The sequence below is a fragment of the Bidens hawaiensis genome, unplaced genomic scaffold, assembly GCF_021521415.1.
Source record: "Bidens hawaiensis isolate Kalapana, Puna unplaced genomic scaffold, B.hawaiensis_p1.1 tig00005189_1, whole genome shotgun sequence".
In the NCBI taxonomy this organism is placed as follows: Eukaryota; Viridiplantae; Streptophyta; class Magnoliopsida; order Asterales; family Asteraceae; genus Bidens; species Bidens hawaiensis.
Window position 1 is genome coordinate 1,651,886 of NW_027491334.1, and position 26,927 is coordinate 1,678,812.

The window sequence follows — 26,927 nt, forward strand, 5'->3', positions numbered from 1 at the left end:
ATAAGTCATGGTTAATACTCGAGCTGCTAAGAGAGGTGGTCCTAGTGTTCGCGGCCATGGTTGTAAGCCACGTGCCGAAGCCGAGAGAGAGATTCCTACTCCCCAACGGGAGGAGACCCCGATTCTTGAGGAGGGGGATAACCCCGCCTTAGATCCTGCTATGCGCGCGGCTATCGCCACGAGGTTTACCAGGTGATCTATAGCGCCATTCCCGAGATCATTGCTGAGGCCGTTAGGGCCATGGAAGAGTTATTGGTTGGTAAAGATCCTGCTATGCGCGCGGCTATCGCCGACGAGGTTTACCAGGTGCTCCATAGCGCCATTCCTGAGATCATTGCTGAGGCTGTTAGGGCCATGGAAGACTATTAGTGTATCTACTCGGGGTTGTTCGTATGGGGACTTCAAAAAGTGTGACCCTCCTTCTTTCGATGGTACTAAGGATCCTTTGGCAGCTCATCAGTGGGTGAGAGAGACGGAGGCCGTTCTGAGGGTTAGTAAGTGTAAGGGAGATGACATGGTCACTTATGCTACCGCCTCGTTTCGTTCCGAGGCATTATGTTGGTGGTATAATCTGGTGCAAGCTATGGGTGATCAATCGATTAGGAGGATGACATGGGATGGATTGAAAAAGTTGGTTCTCGATCAGTTCTGTCCTCCGCACGAATTGGATAAAATTGAACAAGAATTCTTGACCTTGGAGGCGGGCAGTATGACACATCGGGAATACACCACAAAGTTCAACAAGATGGCTCGCTTATGTCCCGATCTGGTTACTCCTGAGGCAAAAAGGATTAAGAAGTATGTGAAGGGCCTTCCGGTGGATATTCATAGGGGTGTGGTGACCACCGACATGAACTCCTTTCACTCGGTGGTTACTTTGGCAGGTACATTATATGATCAGAGGGAGAAGTTACCGCCGACCGAGGCTAGGAAGACTTGGAACACTAATTCGTATGGTAAGCGGCCCGGGTGAAACAATTTTAGTTCGTCTGGGAAAAGGGTGAAGACTGAGACTTCTGAGTTTAGGAGGGATGCGGCATTCGCTAATTGAAAGAAGTGTGGCAAACTACAGAAGGGGGAGTGTAAGAGTGGGTCCGACACCTGTTTTCGTTGTGATAAGGTTGGGCACCCCCATTTCGAGTGTCCGACTCTGACTTGTTTCCGCTGTAGGGGTTCCGGTCACTTGTCATCAAACTGTCCTACCAGTATGGTGGGGGGGTCCGGTCAGGGGACTTCCTCAAGAGGGAAGATGGAAGAGAAGCCGAAGGCCAGGGCAAGGGCCTTCAACATCTTCAAGAAGGAAGCAAAAGAGGATGCAGATGTCGTTTTAGGTACTTTTCCTTATTTAGCTTTCATTCCACCGTTATAATTTCTTGTTCCTTTGAAATCGTAGAACACTAGAACCACCTTTCTTAGCTGTTCGAGTATTAACCATGACTTATCCCTACAAAGACAGAATTTTTTAACACGGTCAAGTACAAGTGGTAATTAGAACATGTAAGGTAAGGGTAAACTGCAAATGACGTTGATCAAGTGTAATTAGTCGTTTACTTTACCCGCCCGTCCTAACCACCCCCTGCCCCTAACCTCGTTAGCCTTCCATCTAACACTTAAACAGTTAATCACATACCGGGAGCTTTTAAATTTAAAGGAATGACTAATTAATTAAAAGTTACCTCTTGGCGTGCAGCTACTCGCGGTGGGCATACTGGTCTCTTTTCTTACAGTTCGAGTCCAAGCATTCAGGGATGCTCGGATCCCTCGAACCAAGGCTCTGATACCAACTTGTAAGGCCCCGAACCCCGGGAACCCCATAGTTGGTAATCATACAAAACACTTGTGAAGAGATAAATAAACTTAAAAACAATTCTTTGCATTAAAATAGCATTACAAAGTATAATTCGGCGGAAAACGTAAATAGATTATTAAGTTCCCAAAATCAAAATTAATTATACTTTTAAAAGTCTTTGGAAATAAAAGGTTCATAAGTAATTCTTCATTCCAGTATGCCCTTCACCGTCCAAGTAGCTCCGTGCACTTCCAAGCGATAAGGCATCCTCTTCCTAACCGAAAACTCACACTAACATGCACACAAAGTCAGCTTAAGCTGAGTGAGATCAAGTTTTAAATAAGTAGCAACAGTTTTCAATAATCATACCAACGGTTTTAAAACAGCAAACGGAAGTACATCGGTTAGGTCACCACATTCAATAAATAGTCATTCTTATGTGTGATCATCTCTATACATGCATTCCTATGTATATCAATATATGTATATATATATATATACATATAACATTCAATAATAGCATTAAGGGCCGAGAAAACGTACAACCCAAACACGTAACATTCAGCGCATGCAGACAAGAAGTAGGCATACGCAACATTCAGTAGTCGAGACGACTACAAACATTCAGGGTCTAGCAAACGTACAACCCAAACACGTAACATTCGGCGCGTGCAAACACAAGGTAGGCATACACAACATTCAGAAGTCGAGATGACTACAACATTCGCCAAATATTTGCCATTCTAAATATATATATATACATACACATTCTATAACATTCCAAGGCCTACCGATATAGCAAGCCTATGTAAAACCATTCAAAACATTTCATCAAGTAAGAAAAACACTTAGGTGTGCATGCTAGCCCAAAACTTAAAAAGAGTTAAACGGGGCATCGAGAACTCACCTGAAATAAATCGAACACCTGCAACGAGCAAGGAAATCCCTAAGTGCACAATCACAAGCGAGGGCCTGTAAATTATACAAAACACGTTACCAAACTGGACCGTAAGAACACTCTTGCCTAATGGGCCGTTCAAGCCCCAACGCTTTGGCTCAAGGCCCAACAACTTGGCCCAAGGCCCAACACTTGGCCCAAGGCCCGACAACTTGGCCCAAGGCCCGACAACTTGTTTCAAGGCCCGACAACTTGTTTCAAGGCCCGACAACTTGGCCCAAGGCCCGACAACTTGGCCCAAGGCCCAACCCTTGGCCCACGGCCCAACAACTTGGCCCAAGGCCCAAGGATAGTCAAATCGGGCCGAATGCGCGTGTAATAAACCTTAAAACCATTTGTTAAAAGAATCAGCCCCGAATGGACCAAATTCCATTTTAAATCTTTTCATTCATCAAGATTATGTCACCCGAGTTGATAGGGTTGACGTTCCTTTTTACAACTCTTACATTAACGTTTAAACGAAAATTCGCGCACCGCCGACTCGATTGACGAAGCACTAACCACAACAGCCCCGAGCATCAAAAAAATAATTTTTCCACAGCCCTTAAACCCCCCTAGGGCTTTACAAACTGATTCGGTCGGTCATCCGATCAATTAAGGCAACAAACTCAACAATTTGCAATTCTACACCCGATAAACCCTAGTTTTCGAACTAAAATCGGTTGACCGACCTAAACACCTCCAATGACCATGAAATTTTAATATGATGTAAATGCCATACCTGGGGATCTTTCTACCCCAGAAACTCTAATTTTTATCCACAGGAAGTGGGTCAATTACACCTTGGCCGAAAATCTATCCAACGAAAAGTTTCGGCAAAATTGAGCATCAAAATGATTAGGGGTGAGCTAAAAGAGTGTTGGGGATTGTAGTACATACCTTGAACTACTTCTAGGAGCTTGGAATCAATCAAAAGTCGAAGCAAAGAAGGGAGGGGGCCTGGAACCTTGGCCGATCGGACAGTGGGCTGAACTAGGGTTTAGGTTTTTTTTGTTTAGTGTTATAATATATAACTGTTTCATTCTAGCCCCCCGTAAAATATTAATAATGCAACTTGGTAGAAATGTTAAGCGATTAGACGTACCGGGATGACGTAAAGGCTTCCGAGGAACGTCGGATACATCCCGAGAATAATACATACTCTACAAGCTTTAATTCTTGAAACCGGAATTAACGAGCGTTACATAATTACATCATTTACATACATACATACTTATATCATAATTACAATGGTTACTTATAGTTGCTCACAACTGATTTCTTGAAACTCGTGAAACTCACCAACTCGTGTAGTTGACCCGTTGTAAACTGCTTTTCAGGTGTGATACCGAAGTTGGAAAATCCGTGAATTTGTGCTATATGTTACTAAACGTTATCGTTGCGGTTTGAATAGATGCAAGGTTACTAGTATGAGTAGAATAACTTACGAGTATATTTTGTTGTAACGCATAGTTTGTAAACATAAATAGACCAATGAAATATATTGTAAATTAGTTTGTAATGTTCTTTATAAACAATGTGGTTGATTCCAGAGGTGTCTGTTACATTCCCGTTTTACACTTCCGCATTGTGCTAGTCGGGGTGTGACAATTGCAACTCCATATCACCTGAAAACGAGCGGCCAAGTGGAGGTTTCCAATAGGCAAATAAAATAAATTTTACAAAAAACTGTAAGGCCCTACCATAAAGATTGGTGTGTGCGGTTAGATGAAGCTTTATGGGCCTATAGAACCGCTTATAAGACTCCTATTGGAACCACTCCATATCGTTTAGTTTATGGGAAGGGTTGTCATTTGCCTATGGAAGTCGCCCATCGTGCATATTGGGTTGTAAGTTAATCTTGAATACGACAATGCAAGCAAAGAAAGAAAGTTAAATCTAAACGAACCGGAAGAAATAAGAAATGAGGTATACGAAACTTCTACAGCTTACAAGGGAAAGATGAAAGAAGTTCATGATGAAAAGATTCGGAAGAAAACCTTTGAAGTTGGTCAAAGGGTGTGGCTTTATAATTCCCGAGCCAAGTTCTTTCTCAGGAAGTTGAAAAGCAAGTGGATGGGACCGTATGTTATATTACAAGTTGGGAACTATGGCGAGGTGGAAATAGAAAATCTCAAGATAAGACGAGACAAGTGGTAAACGGTTATTGATTAAAACCGTTTCTTGAATCCGGAGACATTATAACAAAGCAAATGGAGGTGGTGAGTTTTTTGGTAGACTTGCCAATATATGAGGCCATCTGAGGACCAGGTAACATCGGGTGGGGAGCAAACCACCCGTATTGTATTCTTGTATATTATTGTTTGTTTCATGAAAAAAAAAATTTACTTAATTTTAATAATCAAGTTGGGGAAAGGTTAAACGCGTTAAAACGAAAAGTTAAAATAAGTAAATTGATGAATAATTAAATAAATAAATAAATAAAATAATAAAAAAAAAGAAAAGAAAAGAAAAGAAAAGAGAATCTTTCTTCTCTTTCGTAATTTTTTTTTATTTTTTGTATTTACTTTATTTATTTATTATTATTATTATTATTATTTTTCTTTTTTTTATACTATTTAAAAGAAAAAGAAAGAAAGAAAGAAAGAAATGAGATTTACATATATGTGTTGTCTTTTGTCGTTTTCTAAAACAAATTAAAAAAAAATTGAGAAACAACTCAAAAAGTCAACCAACCCCATCGTGAAAAATAAATAAATCAAATTGAAGAAGCAGCAGACCCTACGTGCCTTATTTGCTGTTCCAAGACAGCATACGGCTCTTTCTTTCACACTATACCGTAGGGTATGGTATACGTACCTTATCCTATGGTATCTGCATATATATCCGACAGACCCTAAGCCCACTTCCAGCTATCCGTTACAGCCTACGACAGCTGTCGGATTGGACCAAATCACGTATTTCAATTCAAATAAAACCCGACCCGGTTTTATAATTACATTAAATCTTAGCCACTAGATCAAATTAAAATACAAACTTAAACCACAAATATAAACAAAACTATATGTTCTTCATCTTCATCCCTAAAACCATAATCCCCAAATCTTTAACTCTCTCAAATCTTCACCAAAACTAACGATTCTAAGGTCCAATTTGAGTGTTTTTTCGAGAGGATTGTTGTGTCTATTTCTCAGGATTCTCCACGAATTTTTGAGTAGTTTGGCACTTTTTGGTCCGATTTTTTTTCCAAGTATGCATCTTTTTCATACCTTCATCACCAAGAAACAAAAATGTATGTTTCTTACAATTACTTATTTGTATTGGAAGAGTGTAGTGGTATGTTCATGTTAACTTGAAATTTAATTGGTTGAATTTGGGATCTGTTGTCACTCAAAGTTTCATAGTCTATTAAATCTTGTTAAAATCATATTGGGACAAGTTTTGTGGTTATGAATTTTGAAGAAGAAAGTGAGATTATTGGTTGGTGATTGGTAACTCATGCTTAAAAACACGAAATTTGATTGTGAAATTGGTATTTGTTTATATAAACAAGTTTAAATTTTTTTTGCAATCTAAATGTGTAACGAGGAATGGATAATTGTTTGGAAATAAATGAGCAAATGGGATGGGAATGTGTGACAGATATTTGATTTTGTGGTATGGTCGTTTACTAACTATGGAATTATGTGGTTGCAGAGAGATGAAGAAAAAAGTGTCGACTAACGCAAAAAAGGGAAAGGCAGCTACCAAATCATCTAAAAGGAATTCCAAAAGAAATTGATCGCGACCCAATGATGGCAATAGCGAATCCGGGGTGATCAGGAATATGTCCAAAAGTAGAAGAAGAAGAGGAAATGGAATTGGAATTTGAGGAAAAAGTTTGGAAAGCGAGTGAGCCATTATCATCTACGCCCGATCACATGCAAAAGGATTTATATTATGAAAAGATGGGTGATCTTCATCAGGTAACTCAGGTGCTTGTGTATGAACAGAAGGTGAAGATGGAGGATTTTCGTCAAATTGGGTTGCCACAGTGTTTCGAACGAATAGGATGGGAAGCTGCCCTAACGTTTAATGATGATAACAATTGGAAAATATATCCGATGGCTATAGTGGAGTGGATGTCCACTTTGAGGAAGGTAATGGGGAACAACCCACTGAAAACTATTAAACTAATTGGGAAAGTTGGTAGGGGTGGATGTCAATTAGTCTTTTGCCACGTTAGACTAGATTGCTAAATTTATTTCGAGGGTGAAAGTGGGGCAGAAGCGGTATGAGTACTTAACCGAGGCACAAACTTTTGAAAAAAGAGATCAAGAATGGTACGATATGACAAACGAGCTATTTGAATTTCTTGAAGGTGTAACCGCAGATTCGACCGATGCACTTGTAAAGAAGAATCTTAAGTCGTTACCCAAACTCATTGCCTCTATTTTGGCCAACAATATCATTCCTCGTTTGGGGGATAGGTGGTCAATGTGTCGTTATGATGTTAAAACTTTACATGCATTGACAACGGGGCGATCTGCTTTATCCTTGAAGCAAATTATTTTGTACAAAATTTGGGATTCAATGGAAAGCAATAAATAGAAGATGATCCCTCATATCCTGTTAATAAACAAGTTGCTAATCAATGCAAAGGTTTTAAGTGAAGATTCTTGATGCATAAAGAGGATGCCTGTTCAATTGACAAAAGGGTAAATGAATAATTGTGGTTTTTAATTAATCGAGAGAAGTTGAGTATGGAGGTTAAGAGATACAAAGAGTGGGAGATGGTATGATTGTAGGAAAGAAGGTGCTGAATTGGGAGATGATACGGAGGAAGAAGAAGAACAAGCAACACAAGAAGGAGGTATGAGGGGTATGGATCTTGCTACTTCACCATGGTATAAACTTGATCAACAATTGATGGTTGGGCAAAGACCTAATGGGTATCCTCATTGGACACCTACTGAGAGAGCCCTTTGGGATCAAGTCGTGACACAATAAATAAGGCATAATCAGTGGATGGTTCGTGAATCAAAGTTGAAATACCAATTCAATGTGGCTACGATGTAACATACTACGTTGTTAATCGTATTGAAGGAATGTTTTGTTTAGTTGTGTGTGTAAATATTGGATAATAATTGGATTTGGGGATTGGGAGTGGGTTGTGGGGCCCATAGCCCCCTATATAAACCCAACCCCTCCACCTTTTCACCATTTTCTTTCCTTCCACACACACATACACACCCTAGAATACACACACTCTCTCAAGACCAGAATCCAAACCCGGGTTAAAGTAAGGAAGATTTTGTTGTTCAAGCGCCATCAAACAACCAAGAACACGTCTAGATCCTCGGGTTAGCTTAGATCCGAACCCGAACTGAGACCGAAAAGGCAAGCTTCGGCATGCAAACCGATATAATGATAGATCGGGTTGTAGGATGTAAGAAAACATAAACTTGGTGAGTTTTAACCTCACGGGTGTGTTATAGGACAAAAAAGAGATGTTTGGACCATGAAAAACACAAGTATACAAAGTTGGTACAACCCAAAACCCATAAAAAGGGTAAAATCGGGCCCTATGAGAGAGCCACAGAGGAAAATGACTTTAAAATGGTAAAAAACAAAGAAGGGAAAATAATTCGCATCACACAAGCCATTTGAAGTGAAACTTCGATGCGAAGGGAACTTCCATGCGAAGCGAACTTCCATGTGAAGCGAAACTTCCATGCGAAGCGAACTTCCATGCGAAGCGTAACTTCCATGCGAAACGAAACTTCCATGTGAAGCGAATTTTCCATGCGAATTTCTATGCGAATTTCCATGCGATTCAATTTTCTGATTCTCGACCCCAGCCAAGGGCTCTGCCCCTTGGACCCTGCTAGGGGCTGCCGCCCCTAGACCTCGCTACCAAGGGCGTTGCCCTCGGACCCCTGTTAGTTGAGGGTTTCATTAATATAGGTGTATGATGTAGTAGTGATAGATATTTGACACTCGTAATGTGTTACACAGTTAGCCGGGCACAGCTAAGGAAAGGTACTATCATTAACTCGGAAAGAAACCGACTCCAGGTGAGTTCTAGCCCCTTTATCTGTTATGTTTTTCGGGGCTGTGTGCATACTCTAATGTGATAGGTAATATACTTACTTGAATGGTAAGTGTATGATATGTGTATGATTGTATATTGAATGTTGTTATTAGAGAATGTTTATATGAATGAGTATATACTTGTATGTATATTTTATAACTAGAAGATATGTAAAGTATGCACGTATGATAAAATGTATTGACGACTGTCGAGACATGTATAGTTGTATGGTTATTCGAGACAGAAGGGACTAGACTCTTATAATATCTGTGATGTTAGGGACCAGACCCTCTTAATATCTATGATGTTAGGGACCATACCCTCACAATATCTGTAATGTTTAAGATAGAATAGCGTATGGTATACCATAGGGTTTTATGAAAGTATGTACGTACGTATGCATGTATATAATGTATGTATGAAAGAAGTAGTAGTAAGTAAGGTATGAATACGTATCTTCGGACATGTATGAGTAAGGATATGAATGTAATGTATGTTAACTGATTATCTAGAACTTACTCAGCGTAGCTGACTTTTAGTATGCGCGCAGGTAAATAGGTTGAAGCAGCTGAGGCACATAGCATGAACTGAAGAAGCTGGCATCTACGAAGAAGTGTCATGACTGTCTAAATTAATGTTTATGGAAAGACAATTTGTATGTTAAGACAAGAACGAATGTTTTGTAATGTGATGTTTGAAGTTTTAAATTATTCCACGAAAGTTTTAATTAACTCTGATTTTAGAACTGTGTTTATGAGTAAATCCAACGCCAAAGTAGGGCTCCCGGGAACGGGGCTTACATACGACTTATGGGATCGAGAATTTCATCAACAATCTACACCTTTATAACGAGTAGGTGAGGATGTTTCACAATTTCCAAGCCCGGTTATTGGTCACTCAAGTCTCCCAACCAATAAATTGAGAGGTGGCATCGTCTGAGGCGGGATCTCAAGCGAAACCATATCCATAAAGCTTTGCATCAAGTTGATTGCCAGTTCAGCCACCATCATTGTCGGACAAAGGAAGTTCAAACCAAGGAGGTGTGCTTAATAGGAAAGATGTGTACAAGGGATATACGGAGAGCATTTTTGGGGAAAAACAATCATACCCTCGTTTTGACCCGAATAATGATTACAGGTACCAGTGAACGTTTTCATGGGTAAGTTCATTTGTATATTTTGTGTAAATTGTCAATGTAATCTTTGCTTCTTAGTTATAAAAGAAAGGAAAATTGGATTTTAATAATCCCAACTTTCTGTTATTGGATGATAATAATCCCAACTTAGTTTATTCCCACCAGTGGTCCGAAATTTAAAGAAGTTGGCTCTCAATGGTCCCCCGTTAAAAAAACCTAACGGCGTTAAGTTTTTCCCGAATGTCAAACTGATTTTTAGGGCTTTTGATCAGAAGAAGGATACGAGTCAATTGATGTAAAACTTAGCTCGAAACGACACTCCAAAGAACTTAATTTTTGTTAATTTAAAGTTCAAACACCCGATTAGAAGCACTAATCAAGCCATTTGAAGCATCATTTCGAGCTAATTTTTACGTTAGTCGACTCGTATTCTCCTTCTGATCGAAAGCCCTAAAAAATCAGCTTGAAATCAGATAAACTTAACGCTGTTAGGTTTTTTTTTAACGGGGGACCATTGAGAGCCAACTTTTTTAAACTTGGGACCATTGGTGGGAATAAACTAAGTTGGGATTATTATCAGCCAATAACAGAAAGTTAGGATTATTAAAATCCAATATTCCAAATAAATAGAAAAAAAGAGAAAAAAAAAAGAAAAAAAAAGAATATATATATATATATATGTATGTATGTATATTGAAGTTCAAAATTTTATGTTGCACATGTGTGGGAGGCATGTCTCTACAAGATTTTTGAAAAAGTAATAGGTCGTTGCATAAACATTGAAGGCACAATGTGTGAAGAATAGTCAACGAGAAGCCTATGACAAATTGTAATGCTCAAATCAGGTGCTCTTACATCCATATTTTGTTTTGACATTCTAGTTAACTCATTATTTTGTTGTGAATGACCATTGCATCCCGTAAAAAAAATTGCTAAGCATTCAATTTTAACCCCGTCCTCCTAAATGCTATTTAAAAGCTTAAATTTTTACATTAAGGACAATGTCAACCTCAAGTGTGGGGATGAGGAAAAAATTAAAAATTTTCACTGTTAAAAAAAAACATTATCCTTTTAATTAGCTTGAGTGTGCACAAAAACCGAAGTCGTAAACTGTTAGTTTTTTTATTAATGCATATGTTGAGGTCTTTGTTCATGGTTAATTCTTTAAGTTCCTCGAAAGTTTTCTCAACTAACGTTTTTCAAAGGAAAATAAAAATTGGATTGTTTTAGACGAAGATAATGAGTCAAGGGGACGGGTACACATGTCATGTGAGTGCTATAAAGAGTGTAACCAGTATGTTCATGATATCTAGAACTTGTTTGTAATATGCATATCGAGATCTTAATACCACCACATGCATGAAAATTTAGGACTGTAGAAACCCACATATATTGGCCTTCACATAAATAATACTCCCTACCCTATATTATCCCTTAGAAGCCAATCTTAAGCCTTTTCCTTTTTCATTTGATTAAACCTTATGTTACAAGCTATGTTAACCTTAATCCTTTTTATGATGAAATCCAATATTTAGATATAGTCGGTTTGTAGAGCATAGAACACAATGTATCTATGTCTTAGCTTTTTTAGTAATACATCCAAAAAAAAAAATAGAGAAAAAAAGAAATCATTGCTTTTGTTTTTGATTGCCTAGTTAGTGTGAATAAGCTGGGTTCATCCACCAAAGTCACTAAATAATTCCTATTCCGTACCCGAGCCTAAGCCACAACAGAACCCTTAGTCCTAGTCATTATGCAATCGGTGGTTAATGGGTGGAGATATGACTGGCTTGCAAGTTTATTACTTTGTGTTCATACTTGGTATACAGGGCTGAGAGATACTAGTACACTTTTAGCTGGTCCAGATATTAAACCAAGAGGAGTGACATATATGTGAGGGGTGTAATCATGTGTGCCTTAACCGGAACAAAGTACACTTGTTTGGGCGGTTCCATTATTTTAAATGCATCACTAAAGTAGTTTGTTGGGTTGTCAACCTTGACAATGTCAGCCTTATGAGTTGGGCATGGCCTTAGACCTTAACTAACATTAATAATGATAATTGATATAAATACCGATAGAAGTGGATGTGTTGCATAAGAGTTTACTTGAGGACAAGCAAAATATAAATGTCGGGATGTGATGGGTTGGTTAATATAACACACTTAAAGATGTTAAAAGTACATGGTTTTGTCTTGTTTCATGTCAAATATACGTACTTTGATGGTGTGTTTGTGAATTATAGGTGTTGCGGGTAAAGGACACAAAGATGCGAATTTAAGCATGTTTAAGGGCCAAGAGATTAAAGAAAATCTGAGTCAGGCGTACCCTACGACTACCTGGCCGTTCCTTACAGTCCCTGCAGTTTCAACCCGCGAACCTTCCAAGTTTGACCAAGTTTTTATGAGGAATAATGTTATATTAATGGAGATCTTTGACCACATGATTAGGGGGTTTATGAGAGCTAATTTGGTTCAATACTTTAATCATCTTTGGATCATCTTTTCCATAATTTTTCATCAAGAAACAAGAGGAGAATCAAGAAGCAAAGTTTTTCATCATCAAGGCTCACCATCAATTGAAGATTTCATCTTTATTATTTTGTAAGAACCATGTTTAACATGCTAGGCTAAACTTTCTTTTGATCAACCTGGGTCTAGGGTTTTATGTTTGCGTATGAAAATTTTGATTTGTGTTTGTTGGATTTAAACTTTATATGCTGCATCATCACTGTTGAACAATTAGGGTTTATGTGGGATTTTTGTGTTTGAAGAACAAAGTTATTATTGTTGAATCTATTTTCAATTGTCCTTTTTTGGTGTTTACATAATCATATACTAGCAATTGGTTTACGGATTTCATATTATATAACTCGATTTTTACTAAGACAAATTCCTAGCGCGTGTTCCTTGCCCGGTTATACATCGAAAGGTCAATATGGCCGGAATCCCTTGTTTTGCAATTATCATTTGTTACACTTATTTATGAAATTATTTCTATGTAATTTCCAATTAAAAACCGAATTAAAATATAATTTGCTACATAGCTCGAATCCCGTGGTGGTCAATTTTTCCCGATTCTTGTTTACATCACTCAACTAAAGTTACTTAGTTATTAATTTGACACTCGTTTTACATTTACAATCATTTGCAATCTAAATCATATTTGATCTATACGACTTTATACAAAGATTCATAATAATTAATCAACTAAATTTAGATCACCGACCACAAACTCTTCTCTTCGTGGTTCGACACCCTTCTTACCCTAACTAGTTTAAGGTATCTAGGATACATATTTCTCTATCTTTGACCGGTCCGGCGACGGCCGATCACCATCAGCACCATTTGGTAGACCTGCAGTATCTGTAACAACATCTGAAAACACGGTAAATGGCTTAAATAATTCATTATAATTAAATAACCAGTCAGGGTTGACTATTGCATTCATCTCATTTTCCTCTAGCCAGCTCACATCATAAGATTCCACAATTTGTTTTGTGGCCTTGTTGTAAACTCGGTAAGTAGTGCGTCCAACTTATCCAATGAAATAGAAATCATCAGCTTTTGAATCAAACTTTGGGGTCGCCTCTAAATGCAGAAGAGTGCAAGGACATCCAAAGGCGCTAAAGTGAGCAACGGTCGGCTTATGTCCATAAAGCAACTCACAGGGTGTCTTCATATGTTGTTTGTTGATGAGCACCCTATTTTGCACATACATGCTGTATTAGTTACTTTAGCCCAAAAGGAGAGCAATTTTGAAGCACACAACATCGTGCGAGCAACTTCAATCAAGGTACGATTTCTTCTTTCAGCAACTCCATTTTGTTGTGGTGTTCTTTAAGCATTATATTATCGCTACACCCCCTTTCAACACAGAAATGATTCAGTACTGCATTATTGAATTCAGTACCATTGTCACACTGTATGTCCTTCGCCCTCACATTTGTCAGACTTTCCATCAACACTGTAAATCTTTTGATTAGCTCTGAAGTCACACTCTTATTAGAGAAAAAGAAAACCTAAGTGTAATGTGAGTAATCATCAATAATAACCAAACAATTAGAGTTACAGAAATTCTAAGCACATTAACAGGACCAAATAAGTCCATGTGAAGTATCTTAAATAAAGAATAAATTGTGTTAATCATTTTAGGCTTGTGAGGTTTACGATGATGTTTCCTTGTGCACAAGCAAACATTTCTCAATAGTTATAAAATCCTTGATTGGCAAGCCGCATACATTGTTGTTTTTAGCAAGACGGTTTAGATATTTAACATTGCCAAGACCTAGACGGCGATGCCAAAGCATGACATTATGTTCTGACACTTTTGAAAATAAGCAAGTAATTTCTTCAGGAACATTTTGATTTATGTCAACCACGCATGCCCTTTTTTTCTTTGTGATCGAATAAGAACCCAGTCATCTAGTATTACAATGCCCAGTTTTAAAATAAGGCATTCTTTATTTGTAAACTCAGTTGAAAACCCTTTATCATTAATATGAGAAACACTCAACAGACTGTGTTTCAATCCAAGGACATAATTCACATTGTCAAATTATAGAACACCAAAACTTACAGTTCCCTACTAAGTGATCTTTCAGTTTTCTCATCCTGCAAAGGACACATACCCTCCATTAATATATTGAATGTCATGAAATTCATAGATGTCTCCTCTCATATGCCTGGAACAACCACTATTAACATACCAAAGCCTGATGATATTCCAACATAGTTGCTCGTGCACAATGTGCGTGATTAGTTAGATTTAGGTACCCAGTCTATTATAACACTGGGTAAACCTAATTTGTCTACACATGGCAATTGTTTCCATGTCATACCTTCCTTGTTATAAAATATTGAAAAATGAGTTAAGTAAGTAATTTTTGGTGATTGGTCCATCGTAGATTTAGGCAACCATTGGTAGTTGTGTTTAAGAACTTTGTGACTAACACAGATGGGCTGGTTAACTTTGGCTTTGTGAACTGATATAGATTTGGATTTAGGTCCCTTGGCCGACTTCAAACATGGGTTCGGGTTTGGGCCGAACCTGGTCTCTTGTCAGGTTTATTTGACATAACTGGCTTAACTCGTTTAAATGCCTGACCTGCGGATTTACGGGCGTTCCAGTCACCCTATGTGGAGTTTGCCTTGGTGAGTTTTCTAATATATTGATTTTGAAACCCGTACCTAGGCATACTTCTTTGTCCTCGTCCATAATATGGAATATATGGATTATAGGAACAATTTCTAGCTATGCAACCAGGAGTTCCACAAGTATAACAAGTTTGCTTCTGCAAATAGAAGCCGTTATAGTCAACTCCTGGTCTAGATGATTTGTGGGGACTTGCAGTTTTCCTGTTAACCTGTTTAGTTTTAATAGCATTACCACAACAACATGCACAAGAAGTACCTTCTTTCACAAACTTTGGTGCCTTATATTTACCAGTTTTAACTTGTTTAATAGTGTTAACATTAACCAAATCATTGTTAATAGTAGAAATAGAAGGTACAAGCACTCAGTTTTTTCCCTTAAAAACATAGCCCACACAGACATCAGTTTTATCACAGCCACAATGTAAATCAGTTTTAAGTTCCGAATTATCCAAAACACTTAAATATTCCTCATCCTCTGACCAATCTTAAATTATTACTTCATCTGCACATGAAGTAGAGGCATTAGTATCATACCGTTCTGACTAAACACGGGCTCAATAGGTTTGAGTGAGCCTTTTCCCGCAGTTTCATTTACTGCTTTCTTACCGTACTATAAATAATGTTCCCGCTCCTCTTCTCTTTTGTGTCACACCCCTAAGGTGGAAATGCCAAGGTGCGAATCGTTGGTTCACAGCTCGCAAGGTACTATCATACAATTTAAATATGACAATATCTAATTCTTTATTTATTTCAAAATTTCAATCAAGTACACAAAGTTATCAAATTACCAAAATAAAATTAGTACACAAATACCTTTTATTTCACTAACTAAGGTCTCTCTAAGTGTTTCTTCATCTTAGCTTTAAACCAAATGATAACCTGCAAATGCGTAAAAATAATACAGATTTGTCAATACGAGGTTGAGTAAGAAAAGTCATCAATTTTGACACTAATAATAATATATAAATAAAATAAGCAAAACTGATATTGTAAGTATAAATCAATCAAACTATGAGCAAATAAAAGGTGTCAGTTGACCATGCCTCTCGAACACGGGCTATGGCTACTATGACAAACAAATTGCAAATAAGGGTGTTGGTTGACCATTGCCTTGTGGATCAGGCTTTGGCTACTAGGAAGGCATATGATCATACTTTAATGTGATTATGATGGACCTCTCCGGATGCGATAAAGTAAATAATTAAGCAATTAGCATTTAATTGATAACACACAACACTCACAGTTTGCTAGTGTGAATAATATATAATATGTAAATACTGATAAGTCCGCAAGTGTCCCAAACCATTTAAAAGCTGGAAAAATAGGGGAATGACTTATCACCTTGACGATTAAGAGAATAACCGAGATATAGAATAAACAAGCAAAGTTAACGGGATGATTGATCTGATCCAACCATACATGAGACTTATAAAAAAATAAAATAGATTCAAAACCGAGAACATAGCCACTGGAATCAATCCAAACGGATGTACAGAACTCCGGTTATGAGGTTTTCAGTAAATAAGCGAGCTGGGACCTACCAGAATCTGAACAGCGAGTCGGGAGTCAGGTTTTGGTTAGTACACTCAAAATCTCGAGATAAAACTAAAAGTCTTATAGACTGAAAGCTAATTCCAATTGGAAGATATAGTAATTAAAAAATCATTAAAATTGACTTTCATGCCCTTAAATGGGTCGGAAAGCAATTGACCAACAAAACACCATCAATCAGTAAAATTGATTGAGGTCATTTGTTAATTAGATAAAAACCAATGTTTTTTTAAGACAACTTACCCAAACTATGAATGGAACAAGAGATAATCGAGGTCAAAGTGGTCTTGAGCATCAAAGCCAAACCGTAAATGAAAGAACTTGAACAATCTTTATGAAATTGATAAAGGAGAAGGTGGATTTCGAGATTAGGGGATGGTGGCTGATGTTTTTAGTAGTTTTTAGGGTTTAGATATGTGTTTTGATTAAGTATAATGAATTATAACTTGTTTATAAAGTAATCCACTCGATTAGAAATGAAATAAGCTATTAATGAGAAAATCGGGTACAATAACTAAAATAATTCGGCTTGGACAACAAGTAAACGACTTGGGATCTGCAATAACATTTCTTGGAGTTTAAGTTTTGTTAATTTAATCAAAAATAGGAAACAACTGGCAAAATTAGTCCCTAAGTTCCCGGAAATGCTTTTTAGCCATTTTAAGCGATTTTAAGAGTTTATAAGGACTATTTGGCATGATTGAAAGTTATGAAAGTTTAAAATAAGTTGAACCAATTTAAATAATAATAAATACAAGTTTTAAATAGTTCGAAAGATCCGAATTACATTCACAAATCGGTTTAAACATAAATGAATACAAATACGAAAAATCCGAGATGTTACATTTTGTTATAAGAAGAGATTTATAATTGTCGTTGAATGGAGGGGGAACCCGCTTATACCCAATGCTCACACCCCTTTTATGTTAGTATTTATATTGATACTCAATCATGTTTTCAACTATTGCACTAGATACATAAAATTTTTTAAAGTTGAAATCAGTTTCCTCAAATTTAGCGTTTAATTTGGCTATTTCTATTTTTGGCACGTCTAGTTCAGCAGTTAATTTAGCTATCTTATTTTTGGCATCAAGATAAATACAACCTTGCATGCTTAGATCTTCTTTAAGTTTAGAAACATCTTTTAACTGGGCATCTATTTTCTCTTTATATAGTTTTTCATTTGCCTTAAAGGGGTTGTTAGCACGTTTAACAGATTCCATCTCCCTAAGAATGTTTGTGAATTCTATACATGCCTACTATATCAATGTAGGCCTAAGAGCATAGTTTAGAGTTTACTAGTTTGGAGCTGGGGATGGAAGATACCATGAATGCGAATTAAAGCTCCTTCACCTTCTCTTCAGTTTGATTTTCCTCTTCAATTGCATCAACTTGAAACAAATTAGCCAACTCTTCTCCCCAGATCAATGCCTTCGTCTGCTCCTCCCATCTGAACTGCTATGCCACCATAGCTTTCTCATTACTAGACCCATATGCTCATGTTTGCCTAACTGGAGGCGGTGCCCTCTCTTTGTTAGGTTCTTTCGCAGAGTTGGTGCATTCACGAGCAAAGTAGCCTGACTCATGGAAGTTGTAGCATCTTAGTTTTCCCTTGTCAAAACCCACTGCCCCTGCCATTTATGAAGGCCCCGTTGTTTCTACCACTCTTCTTGGTGAGTTTTCTGCCTTTAACACTGCCATAGCCATTTGCCATGAGATGTTCATCTCTTCAACATCTTCAGGATGGATTTGATCCAGCTCAGAAAAACATGACTGGTGGAACTATATCACCAGCAAGAAATGCATTATAGCAGTTCATGAAACCTACTATCAGGGTAATGTTCTCCTTAGTTTCCTTAGAGTAGTGGGAATCTAAGGAGCTGGCTTGGCATTTGAGCTTGATGAGGGTTTGGATGGGGGTAGCAATTGTGTTCTTTGAAGAGGCTTTGGATGGAGTGCTTGAGTGATAAACTAGAGGAATGGACTGGTTCAATGTGAATCTGAATATAGCAAATCCATCTTGAGTTGAAAAAACATTGCTGGTGGATGAATTCAAACCAGCACTGCTGTAGGAGCTAGCATGATTTATAGCTCACTGCTTGTCATCCATTTCACAAGAGTTTATTACAGGCTTCAACTCATTTATTGTCATCCTGGCCAGATCCTTATTCTTCTTGATCATAGAAACATTCATATCCCAGCTTTGAGGAAGTGAGTTCAGGAGTTCCTTGTTGACTTCCGAAAGAGTCAACTCTAATTTGCAAATCTCATTCGAGTCACAAGCTTGGTGAATCTTTGGAGTTGTGCCTGAAGTGATTCACCTAGGATGTGATTAAACATGTTGACTCCTGACGCAGCAAATCCCTCTTACTTTATTGCATGTCTTCATTTCCCTCAAACACATCAATGAGAACCTCCCATAAACCCTTGACTGACTTGATTTCTCTAAAACCTAGAGCAATGTCCAGGGACAAAGCCAAAGTAAGTGTAGACAATGCCCTCTCATCATCATCATCAACCCTGTCAAAGTCAGCATCTGTGAACAATTCAATTAGTTTAGGAGCCACAGTTTTATCTTCATCATCTAACTCATACGTGATAATGGTTGAACCCATAATAATGCTCCTACAAGCCTTAGAGTCCTTCATTTTCATGCATTTCTCAAATCAAAACTTCCATTCATCATACCCTCAGCATATAACAACGAGGAATTCGAGTCGAGGTTCGCATTATAGTGTCAAGTTGTTGATGAATGTTAGTGGAAACAGTGTTATCCTTTGACCCCATTGTAGCCGAATACTCAAACTGAACCGAGAACCAAGGATACCGAAAACAGGTATACCGAGAACTAAGATGGCCGAGAACCCAAAGCCCATGGAAGCCGAGAACCTTTAAAGACCGAAAACCCAGAGTTTCTGTGACATTTGAGCCAAAACAAGGTACACCTCAGTACGTATTTACCGATTAAGCAAATAAACGCCTTTTGCGTAACAAATGAACGATTAATCGAACGGGTCGGATTATGACCCCGAAATCTCGGGGGGGGGGGGGGGGCATCTATAAGTGATATACGATCTATACAAGCTAAAATATTAGTAATATGGCCTTAGTTTGATAGAAAACAAGTTAAACGAAAACATGCTCGTTTAACTACCTGCTATAGATTTAAACGCGAAAGATAATTACAAACCAAGCATTGTATCATCCGTTAAGCCGAAAAAGACTTACCAAACACTTATTTGAAATGTTTTAAGCGATCCGTGAATATGTTTTTGATTTTTACAAACATATAGTATGTTTTTATAATTTTACTCAAAATTATCCGAAAAACACTCGTTTTCGCACTGTTTAATGCACCCGATAAATTTTTCGTGCCAAAAACCGAACCCGAACTAAATTCGAACTTGGCTTTTCGTATTTGGTCTTGAGAAATGAGAAACTTGGGCCAAAATGTGCCCAAAGTGGGCCCATATGGCTTCCGATCGGACCAGCCCACCCCACCCCCATTTTTTTTATAAAACTTGTTTTGTAAGCTTGATCATTCATTTTAGTTGATAAGAAGTTGAGGTCCAAGCAGCTCTAAACCTGATTTTCCAGAATCCTTCCAACCCTAAGGTAAGGAGCTTAAATAAGTAACTTTTGTACTTGTTTAACCTTGATTAATACCATAAAAACATGTCTTGATCACTAAAAATCATTCCTAACCATGTAAAAATCCCAAAAAGGGTCCATAAACATGTTTTGATCATACACATGGTAAGGAACCTGTTTTGATAGTTTTTTTGGCCATAAACACGGATTAAAGGGTTGAAACGGCGTTTTTACGGTTCAAAAGTTTGTTTTTGTGCACTAGCCGAAATCCTAAGTTAAATGGCTGTTCTATTGATGAAACCTGCTTGGTTTGTGATATAGGACTTGTATCTAGCTTGCATAGAAGCACAAGAACCTGAAAACTTGACTAGAAGGGCGAAAACGAACCAAAACCATTAAGGTAATGCCGAAACACTCGCTTACGGGCTGTTTAGATTAAGGTTGTGATGTGCTTATTATTAGGCCTTAAAATTTTTCAGGGACATCAGGGACCAGGTCATTGAGTCCCTGTTCAAATTTGGTAATTTTTTGACCATCCGAGAATATTTGGCGAATTTATTACCGAATTAGGACGTTTATTTGGGAAAAATAGCTAAAATACTTCCAAAATTTTGAAATTTTTTCTGGGAACTCAGATTTGATGTATTTTGATCACATATGAATTTTGGGATCATTTGGAGAAGTTTAAAGGTGTTTTGTTTATATACGTTTGTGTGAATTTTTATAGCCGAATTTGGGTCGAAAAGAATATCGCATGAGCTTTTTACATTCTGGAATTGATACAAGTTGTTTTAGGACATGATTTGAGTATTCAAGAATTTTTGTGGAATTTTTGGAAATTTTTTGGGGTAAACGGACGATTTTCAGGCGAAATGTAACTGATAAAATGAATTTTTATAAATTAATAAATCAGTAAATAAGTCCAGAAATATTTTTATAAAAATTTACATATTTTAATTGATAAGTGGCTAAATTTTCATAATTTAATGATTAATGGTTAATTAATTATGCTAATTTAAAAATTAAACAAATTTAGTTTTCATAAAAACCAGCAAGTTCGCGATTAATAAATCTGCGGGAATATCAAAACACCAAGAGTAATCAAAAATCATATTTTTTTGGATTAATTAAGTAAAAACGAACTTTTCTATGAGAAACCTGAACAATCCAGGTGGATTGTGCGCGTCTCTTCTTAAATCAAACTGAATAAACGGAAATGGGCCTCGTGGCTAATCCAAGACCCCAGTATGTGTTCCTTCTTTATAACTTAATCATTTTATTAACCAATACATTTACCCAAGCTTATTTTCCCATAACTGTTTTCTGAACGCGTAAACGAACAACTTGGCCCGGCCGGGAAAACGGGAATCTGAGCCCAAGTTCAGTTTTAAGTATTAGACATTGAACAACATCACAACCTAAGCCTATTGCCACTTTCTGGGCGTTCCAGATATACCCAGATTAGTTATACAGCCCAGTTTAGTATTGAGATTATAATAATATTAAAATATTAATACTATTATAATATTGATTATAGGAAATACTGATAGCAGACCGAACAAACCACAAGCTGATACAGTACTGATTATCTACTAAACCGTGAGTTTCATGACCCCACTCTTTAAACAGTTTTACGAACTTTTGGGGTGAAAAGCATGTTTGATTACATATACATACCTGAAACATGTATTGATGTGAATTATCTAAGTGCTAACACACGAAAGTCCCCACTAACACAGTGATTAACTTCGAGCCGGTGGCTTGTGAATAGTACTATTGGTTTGACAAACCCAAACGGAGCCGGCATGTATTGCTGAGACTTTACCCCGTTTGCTCATGACCATAATTATACAACACGCTATGTAGTGTTAAACATAGCTACTTGGGGCATATTGTGGGCGGAAAGGGGCCACAGTGGTTGATTGAGCGTGGGAAATGGATGCACGCAGCACATACAGTCAAGGCTTCACTGTAGCTTAGCATAATTATATCATTTACATACATACTTATTTCATGATTACAAGTGTTAACTTGTGAATACTCATTACTGTTTTCTTGAAACTCGTGAAACTCACCAACCCTAGTAGTTGACCTGTTTTAAACTGCTTTTCAGGTGTACCTATATCAGAATGATTTGGTGATCTGTTACTTGCCCAAGGTGTGTGGTTGATGCTATGTGAATAGAGGCAAGGGTGTTAGTAGTAAGAACGTATAGTTAACGAACTAGTTTTGTTTGTATCACCTAGACTGTAAAACAATGATAGAACAAAGAAATGTAATATAATGTAAATTAGCTTGTAATGTTTCTTTATAAACAATGTATTAATACCAGAGGTGTCTGTTACATTCTCGTTTTACGCTTCCGCATTGTGCTAGTCGGGGTGTGACAGTTTCCGAGAAATAACACACCGATAAGTAAAAGCTTAGATCCCAGCAGCCGAGAACCTAGGTTTCCAAAAACTCTTTGTGGCCGAAAACACTTAACTTGGAGAGCAAATCAAGATCCTGAAAACTTGGAATCACTATATCTTTCAAAATTTGGAAGATATGTACCAATCTTTCTCCAATCTAATACCTAGAATAGTGAAGAAGGTATTCAACCTGTTCTTAAAGTGCACCAGCAGCAACAGATGTCCAAAAACCAAAAATCTAACACAATCTTGAATGTCTTTATATCACAAACCGAGCCTAGAATAGGTCTATAAGCTCTGATACCAATTGTAAATCCCAGGATGGATCTTTCAATATGAATCAAGTAAACACGTTGTTAGGTGGAAACTAACTACGTGATGATTCAAGAACAACGATGAAACAGGAACGATGAACACTGTAGTATGCTTCAAATAACACGTCTATTACATCGGATACTTAAGTCCCTTGATTAAAATCTGAATTCAATGATAATACTTGTGATGTCTAAACCTAATCAATAGTAAGCATAACTATATAGAGGTTGTTTACAAGCCACATAGGCCAAGCCCATAGTAAACCCGCCCCAAAGGCCACCAAAATCCCTATACCCTTTTAGGGATTTCGGTTATCATAGTAAAACCATAAACCCTATAATAAAAGCATAAACCATAAATATATCCCAACAGTATAGGATGTGTAACCATTTGTAAGTCCCCAAATTTGTGGATCTTAGCAATATGATATCAATTTACACAAACAATATGCGGAATCAATTGTTTGTAGTGATTCAAGATAAAGAATAATATAAACATGATGATGAATGATGAACACAGTTGTGACTTCGATGCACACGTTTATTGATTAAGAACGCCTGGTACATAAGTCTTCAAGTTGGATAATATGCTTAACCCTAATAAAAACATGACACATCTATTTATAGGGGGGCATACGAAGCCCACAAACTATCCCAAATCCAAGTTCTCGGCTTCTAGCCGAGAACCATATACTGAAATACCGAAATCTAAATAAACACATGAAACATAAGCATAAATCAAAATCCGAATCTAACAATCTCTCCCTTGGTTCATGCTTTCTTCAATTTGTTTTTTTTCAACTAGATGCTCATCCACCCCATCTAACGCACCAGCCCACAACTTATTGTTGATAATGGTAGCCACCATAGTTGTGTCTTCTTTAGCAAAATGTTCAAATAAAGGTTCTGTTTCAATTTGAAATTTGGACGAAGTGTGAATTCAATGCTCCCAAAACTTTATTAAATCCTTGGGATCAACAAATATGAACTGACTCTTCTCAAGACGCACAATGGCGCATGCAGTTTCAGAATCATAACACAAGAATTGCATATTATCCAATGAACCATCAGCAATCCTTTTGGCTATAGGCAAAGACTTCTGTTTCTTGGTAGTTGGCCACATAACGCATTTCATTGTCGTGTTGGTAAAAGGATCAATAACACCTTTTGACTTCTTCATAAATGACTCAGCCATCTTCATCCCAGAAAACACCAATTCAACTTGCTTATCCAGGAAGTTAAAGAAATTCCATGCTTTCATCACATTCCCTGGATTTTGAAATGATGCATTGAATAACTCAATCAAATCCACCTTGGTCCAAGAGCTAAAATCCATTTCACTCTAGTAATACTTGGTTATGCCACTCTTTCTCTAAACAATCCATAGACCTTTCTTGATCAGTCACTATATTAATCATAAAAAACCTTACTCACATCCACAACAAATCTTTCAGGGTGATTAGATGACGTAACATCCTAATATTAATTCTCTATGATCAACATCTTGTCATTTGTATACTGAGAGGCTGGAGTATTAACTTCACCCGCCAAATACTGATTAAATTCTTTAGACTCAACAGGTTCACCAGTTTGAGGACTATGATTATTTTGAGGAGTAGAATATTTTGGAAACAGATCATTTCTAGATCCAGATCCTGACCCACCAAAATCTTGATCACCTGGCTTATCTTGTCTTTCTTGATCAACCAAATCGTTACCAAATCGTTGTTCCAGTTTTTGCCTCAAATGGGTGTTTAAGTGTAAACGAGATGAGAATGGAATCATTGTTAGAAACAAAGCAAGACTTGTTGCATTGGGTTTTAACCAAAGGGAAGGTATCGACTACAAAGAAGTGTATGCACCAGTCGCAAGGCTAGAGACAATTTGGATCTTTCTAGCTTTTGCTTCTTGGAGAGGTTTCAAAGTTTACCAGTTGGATGTCAAGTCTGCATTTCTTAACGGTAAAATTAGTGAAGAAGTTTATGTGGGATAGCCACCGGGGTTTGTCGATCCGATCCACAAAGACAAAGTGTATCTACTTGATAAAGCCCTTTACAGTCTCCATCAGGCCCCCGAGAGCCTGGTATGAGACGTTGTCCCAACATCTTTTGGACAACGGGTTTATCAGAGGAACCGTCGACTGTACACTCTTCACCAAATTTATTGATGGACATCTACTGATCGTGCAGATATATGTCGATGATATCATCTTTGGGTCGACAAACGATGTTCTGTGCAAGTAGTTTGAAGAAGTAAAGAAGAAAAAATTCGAAATGAGTGCAATGGGGGAGATGAAATTTTTTCTTGGACTTAGTAGAACAGTTGTCAGATGGTATCTTCATCCATCAGACCAATTATGTCAATGACGTATTAGCAAAGTTCAACATGACTGATGCATCGGCTATCAGTACTCCTCTACCATTGAATCATGGTATCGGTCCTGATCCCAACGGGGAGAAGGTTGACCAAACTTTATACCGATCCATGATAGGCTCATTAATGTATCTTAATGCTTCTCAGCCAGACATCATGTATGCTACGTGTCTGTGCGCACGATATCAATCGAATCCAAGGGTCTCACATCTTATGATCGTCAAAAGAATCCTACGTTATCTCAAGGGATGTCCGGGGGTCGGTCTCTGGTATCCTAAAGACGATGAGTTTGTGTTGAAAGCATATTCTGATTCAGACTACGGAAGCTGTAAGTTGAATGCCAAATCTACTATGGCAGAGTGCCAAACCACGATTTTGTTGTCTACTTGTGAAGCTGAATATGTAGCTGCTTCTAGTTGCTGCTCTCAGGTTCTTTGGATACAACAACAGATGCGGGACTACGGTTTGAATTTTCTTACTACCCCTATCTTCGTAGATAATAATGCAGCTATTTCCATTACTAAGAATCCGGTAAACCACTCTAAAACTAAACATACTGAGATACGGTATCACTTCATTCATGATTGCTACGAAAAGAAGTTGATTACTGTAGATAAAATTCACACCGATGAACAAAAAGTAGATCTTTTCACCAAAGCTTTTGATATGTCAAGATTTCAATACTTATTAAAACTTAATGGTTTAAATGTTTTGGGTAGTGTTGAAAAGGGGGTTACCGAGATTACAGGTGTGTTGGATACCTTGTGATCTTGAACATCAGGGTCAAATTTTCTTTTGTACATAATTTCTCATACAGTTTTTGTTTTTAGGGGGAGAAATTTTCAGAAAAACCAAAAACATTGAAAAATTATAAAAAGCCAAAAACAGTAAAAATTCAAAAATGACAAAAACATTAAAAAATGTTGCTCCTCAGAAAACGAGTTTTTGAAGCAAAACGGGAAGATGATAGTACATTGATCATCTGGTTCCAAATCTAGTAAAAAAATAGGCATAAAAGGCTGTGTGCTTAAATGTATTGGTGCTTTGGTTGGCCTTTAAAACAAACAAGGGATTGTAAGTGACATAAATCTAAATTGCCAAGTTGATAGGGTGTTAGTTTCTAGCAAAATTCTTGATAATGATGGCAGAAATGTAAATAGCTAGTCATACTCAAGCCTTTTAATCAGAATGATTGGTTAAATTTGTTAAAACATAGCTATCAGTAAGTGGTTAATGCTTCAACCATGTATGGTATTATGGCCTTAAATCCTGTATTGATGGGATGCTTTAAGGTTTCTGGATCCATAGGGTCTTTATGCGGTTTATCATCTGGGTACTCATTTTGATGAATATTTAAACAAAGCTTTAAAAAGCAAACCCGCAGATTATGTTGCTTTATAAGTCATTAAACTTGATCGCACAAGTACTTATGTACTAAATTCATTACTGACTTGATCAAAATCCGCTGTTAGACACACGTTGTCCCCTTGCTCGTGTCTTATTACCATTAAGAGACGGACCACAAGGGGCACAACGTTTGCAAGCCGACAGATGAAATCGTGCATACTCATCCATGGGAAAGGATCTTAGGGTATTGCTAGATAACGGGGGTATGTCTTGTAGTGGGGATTATTTG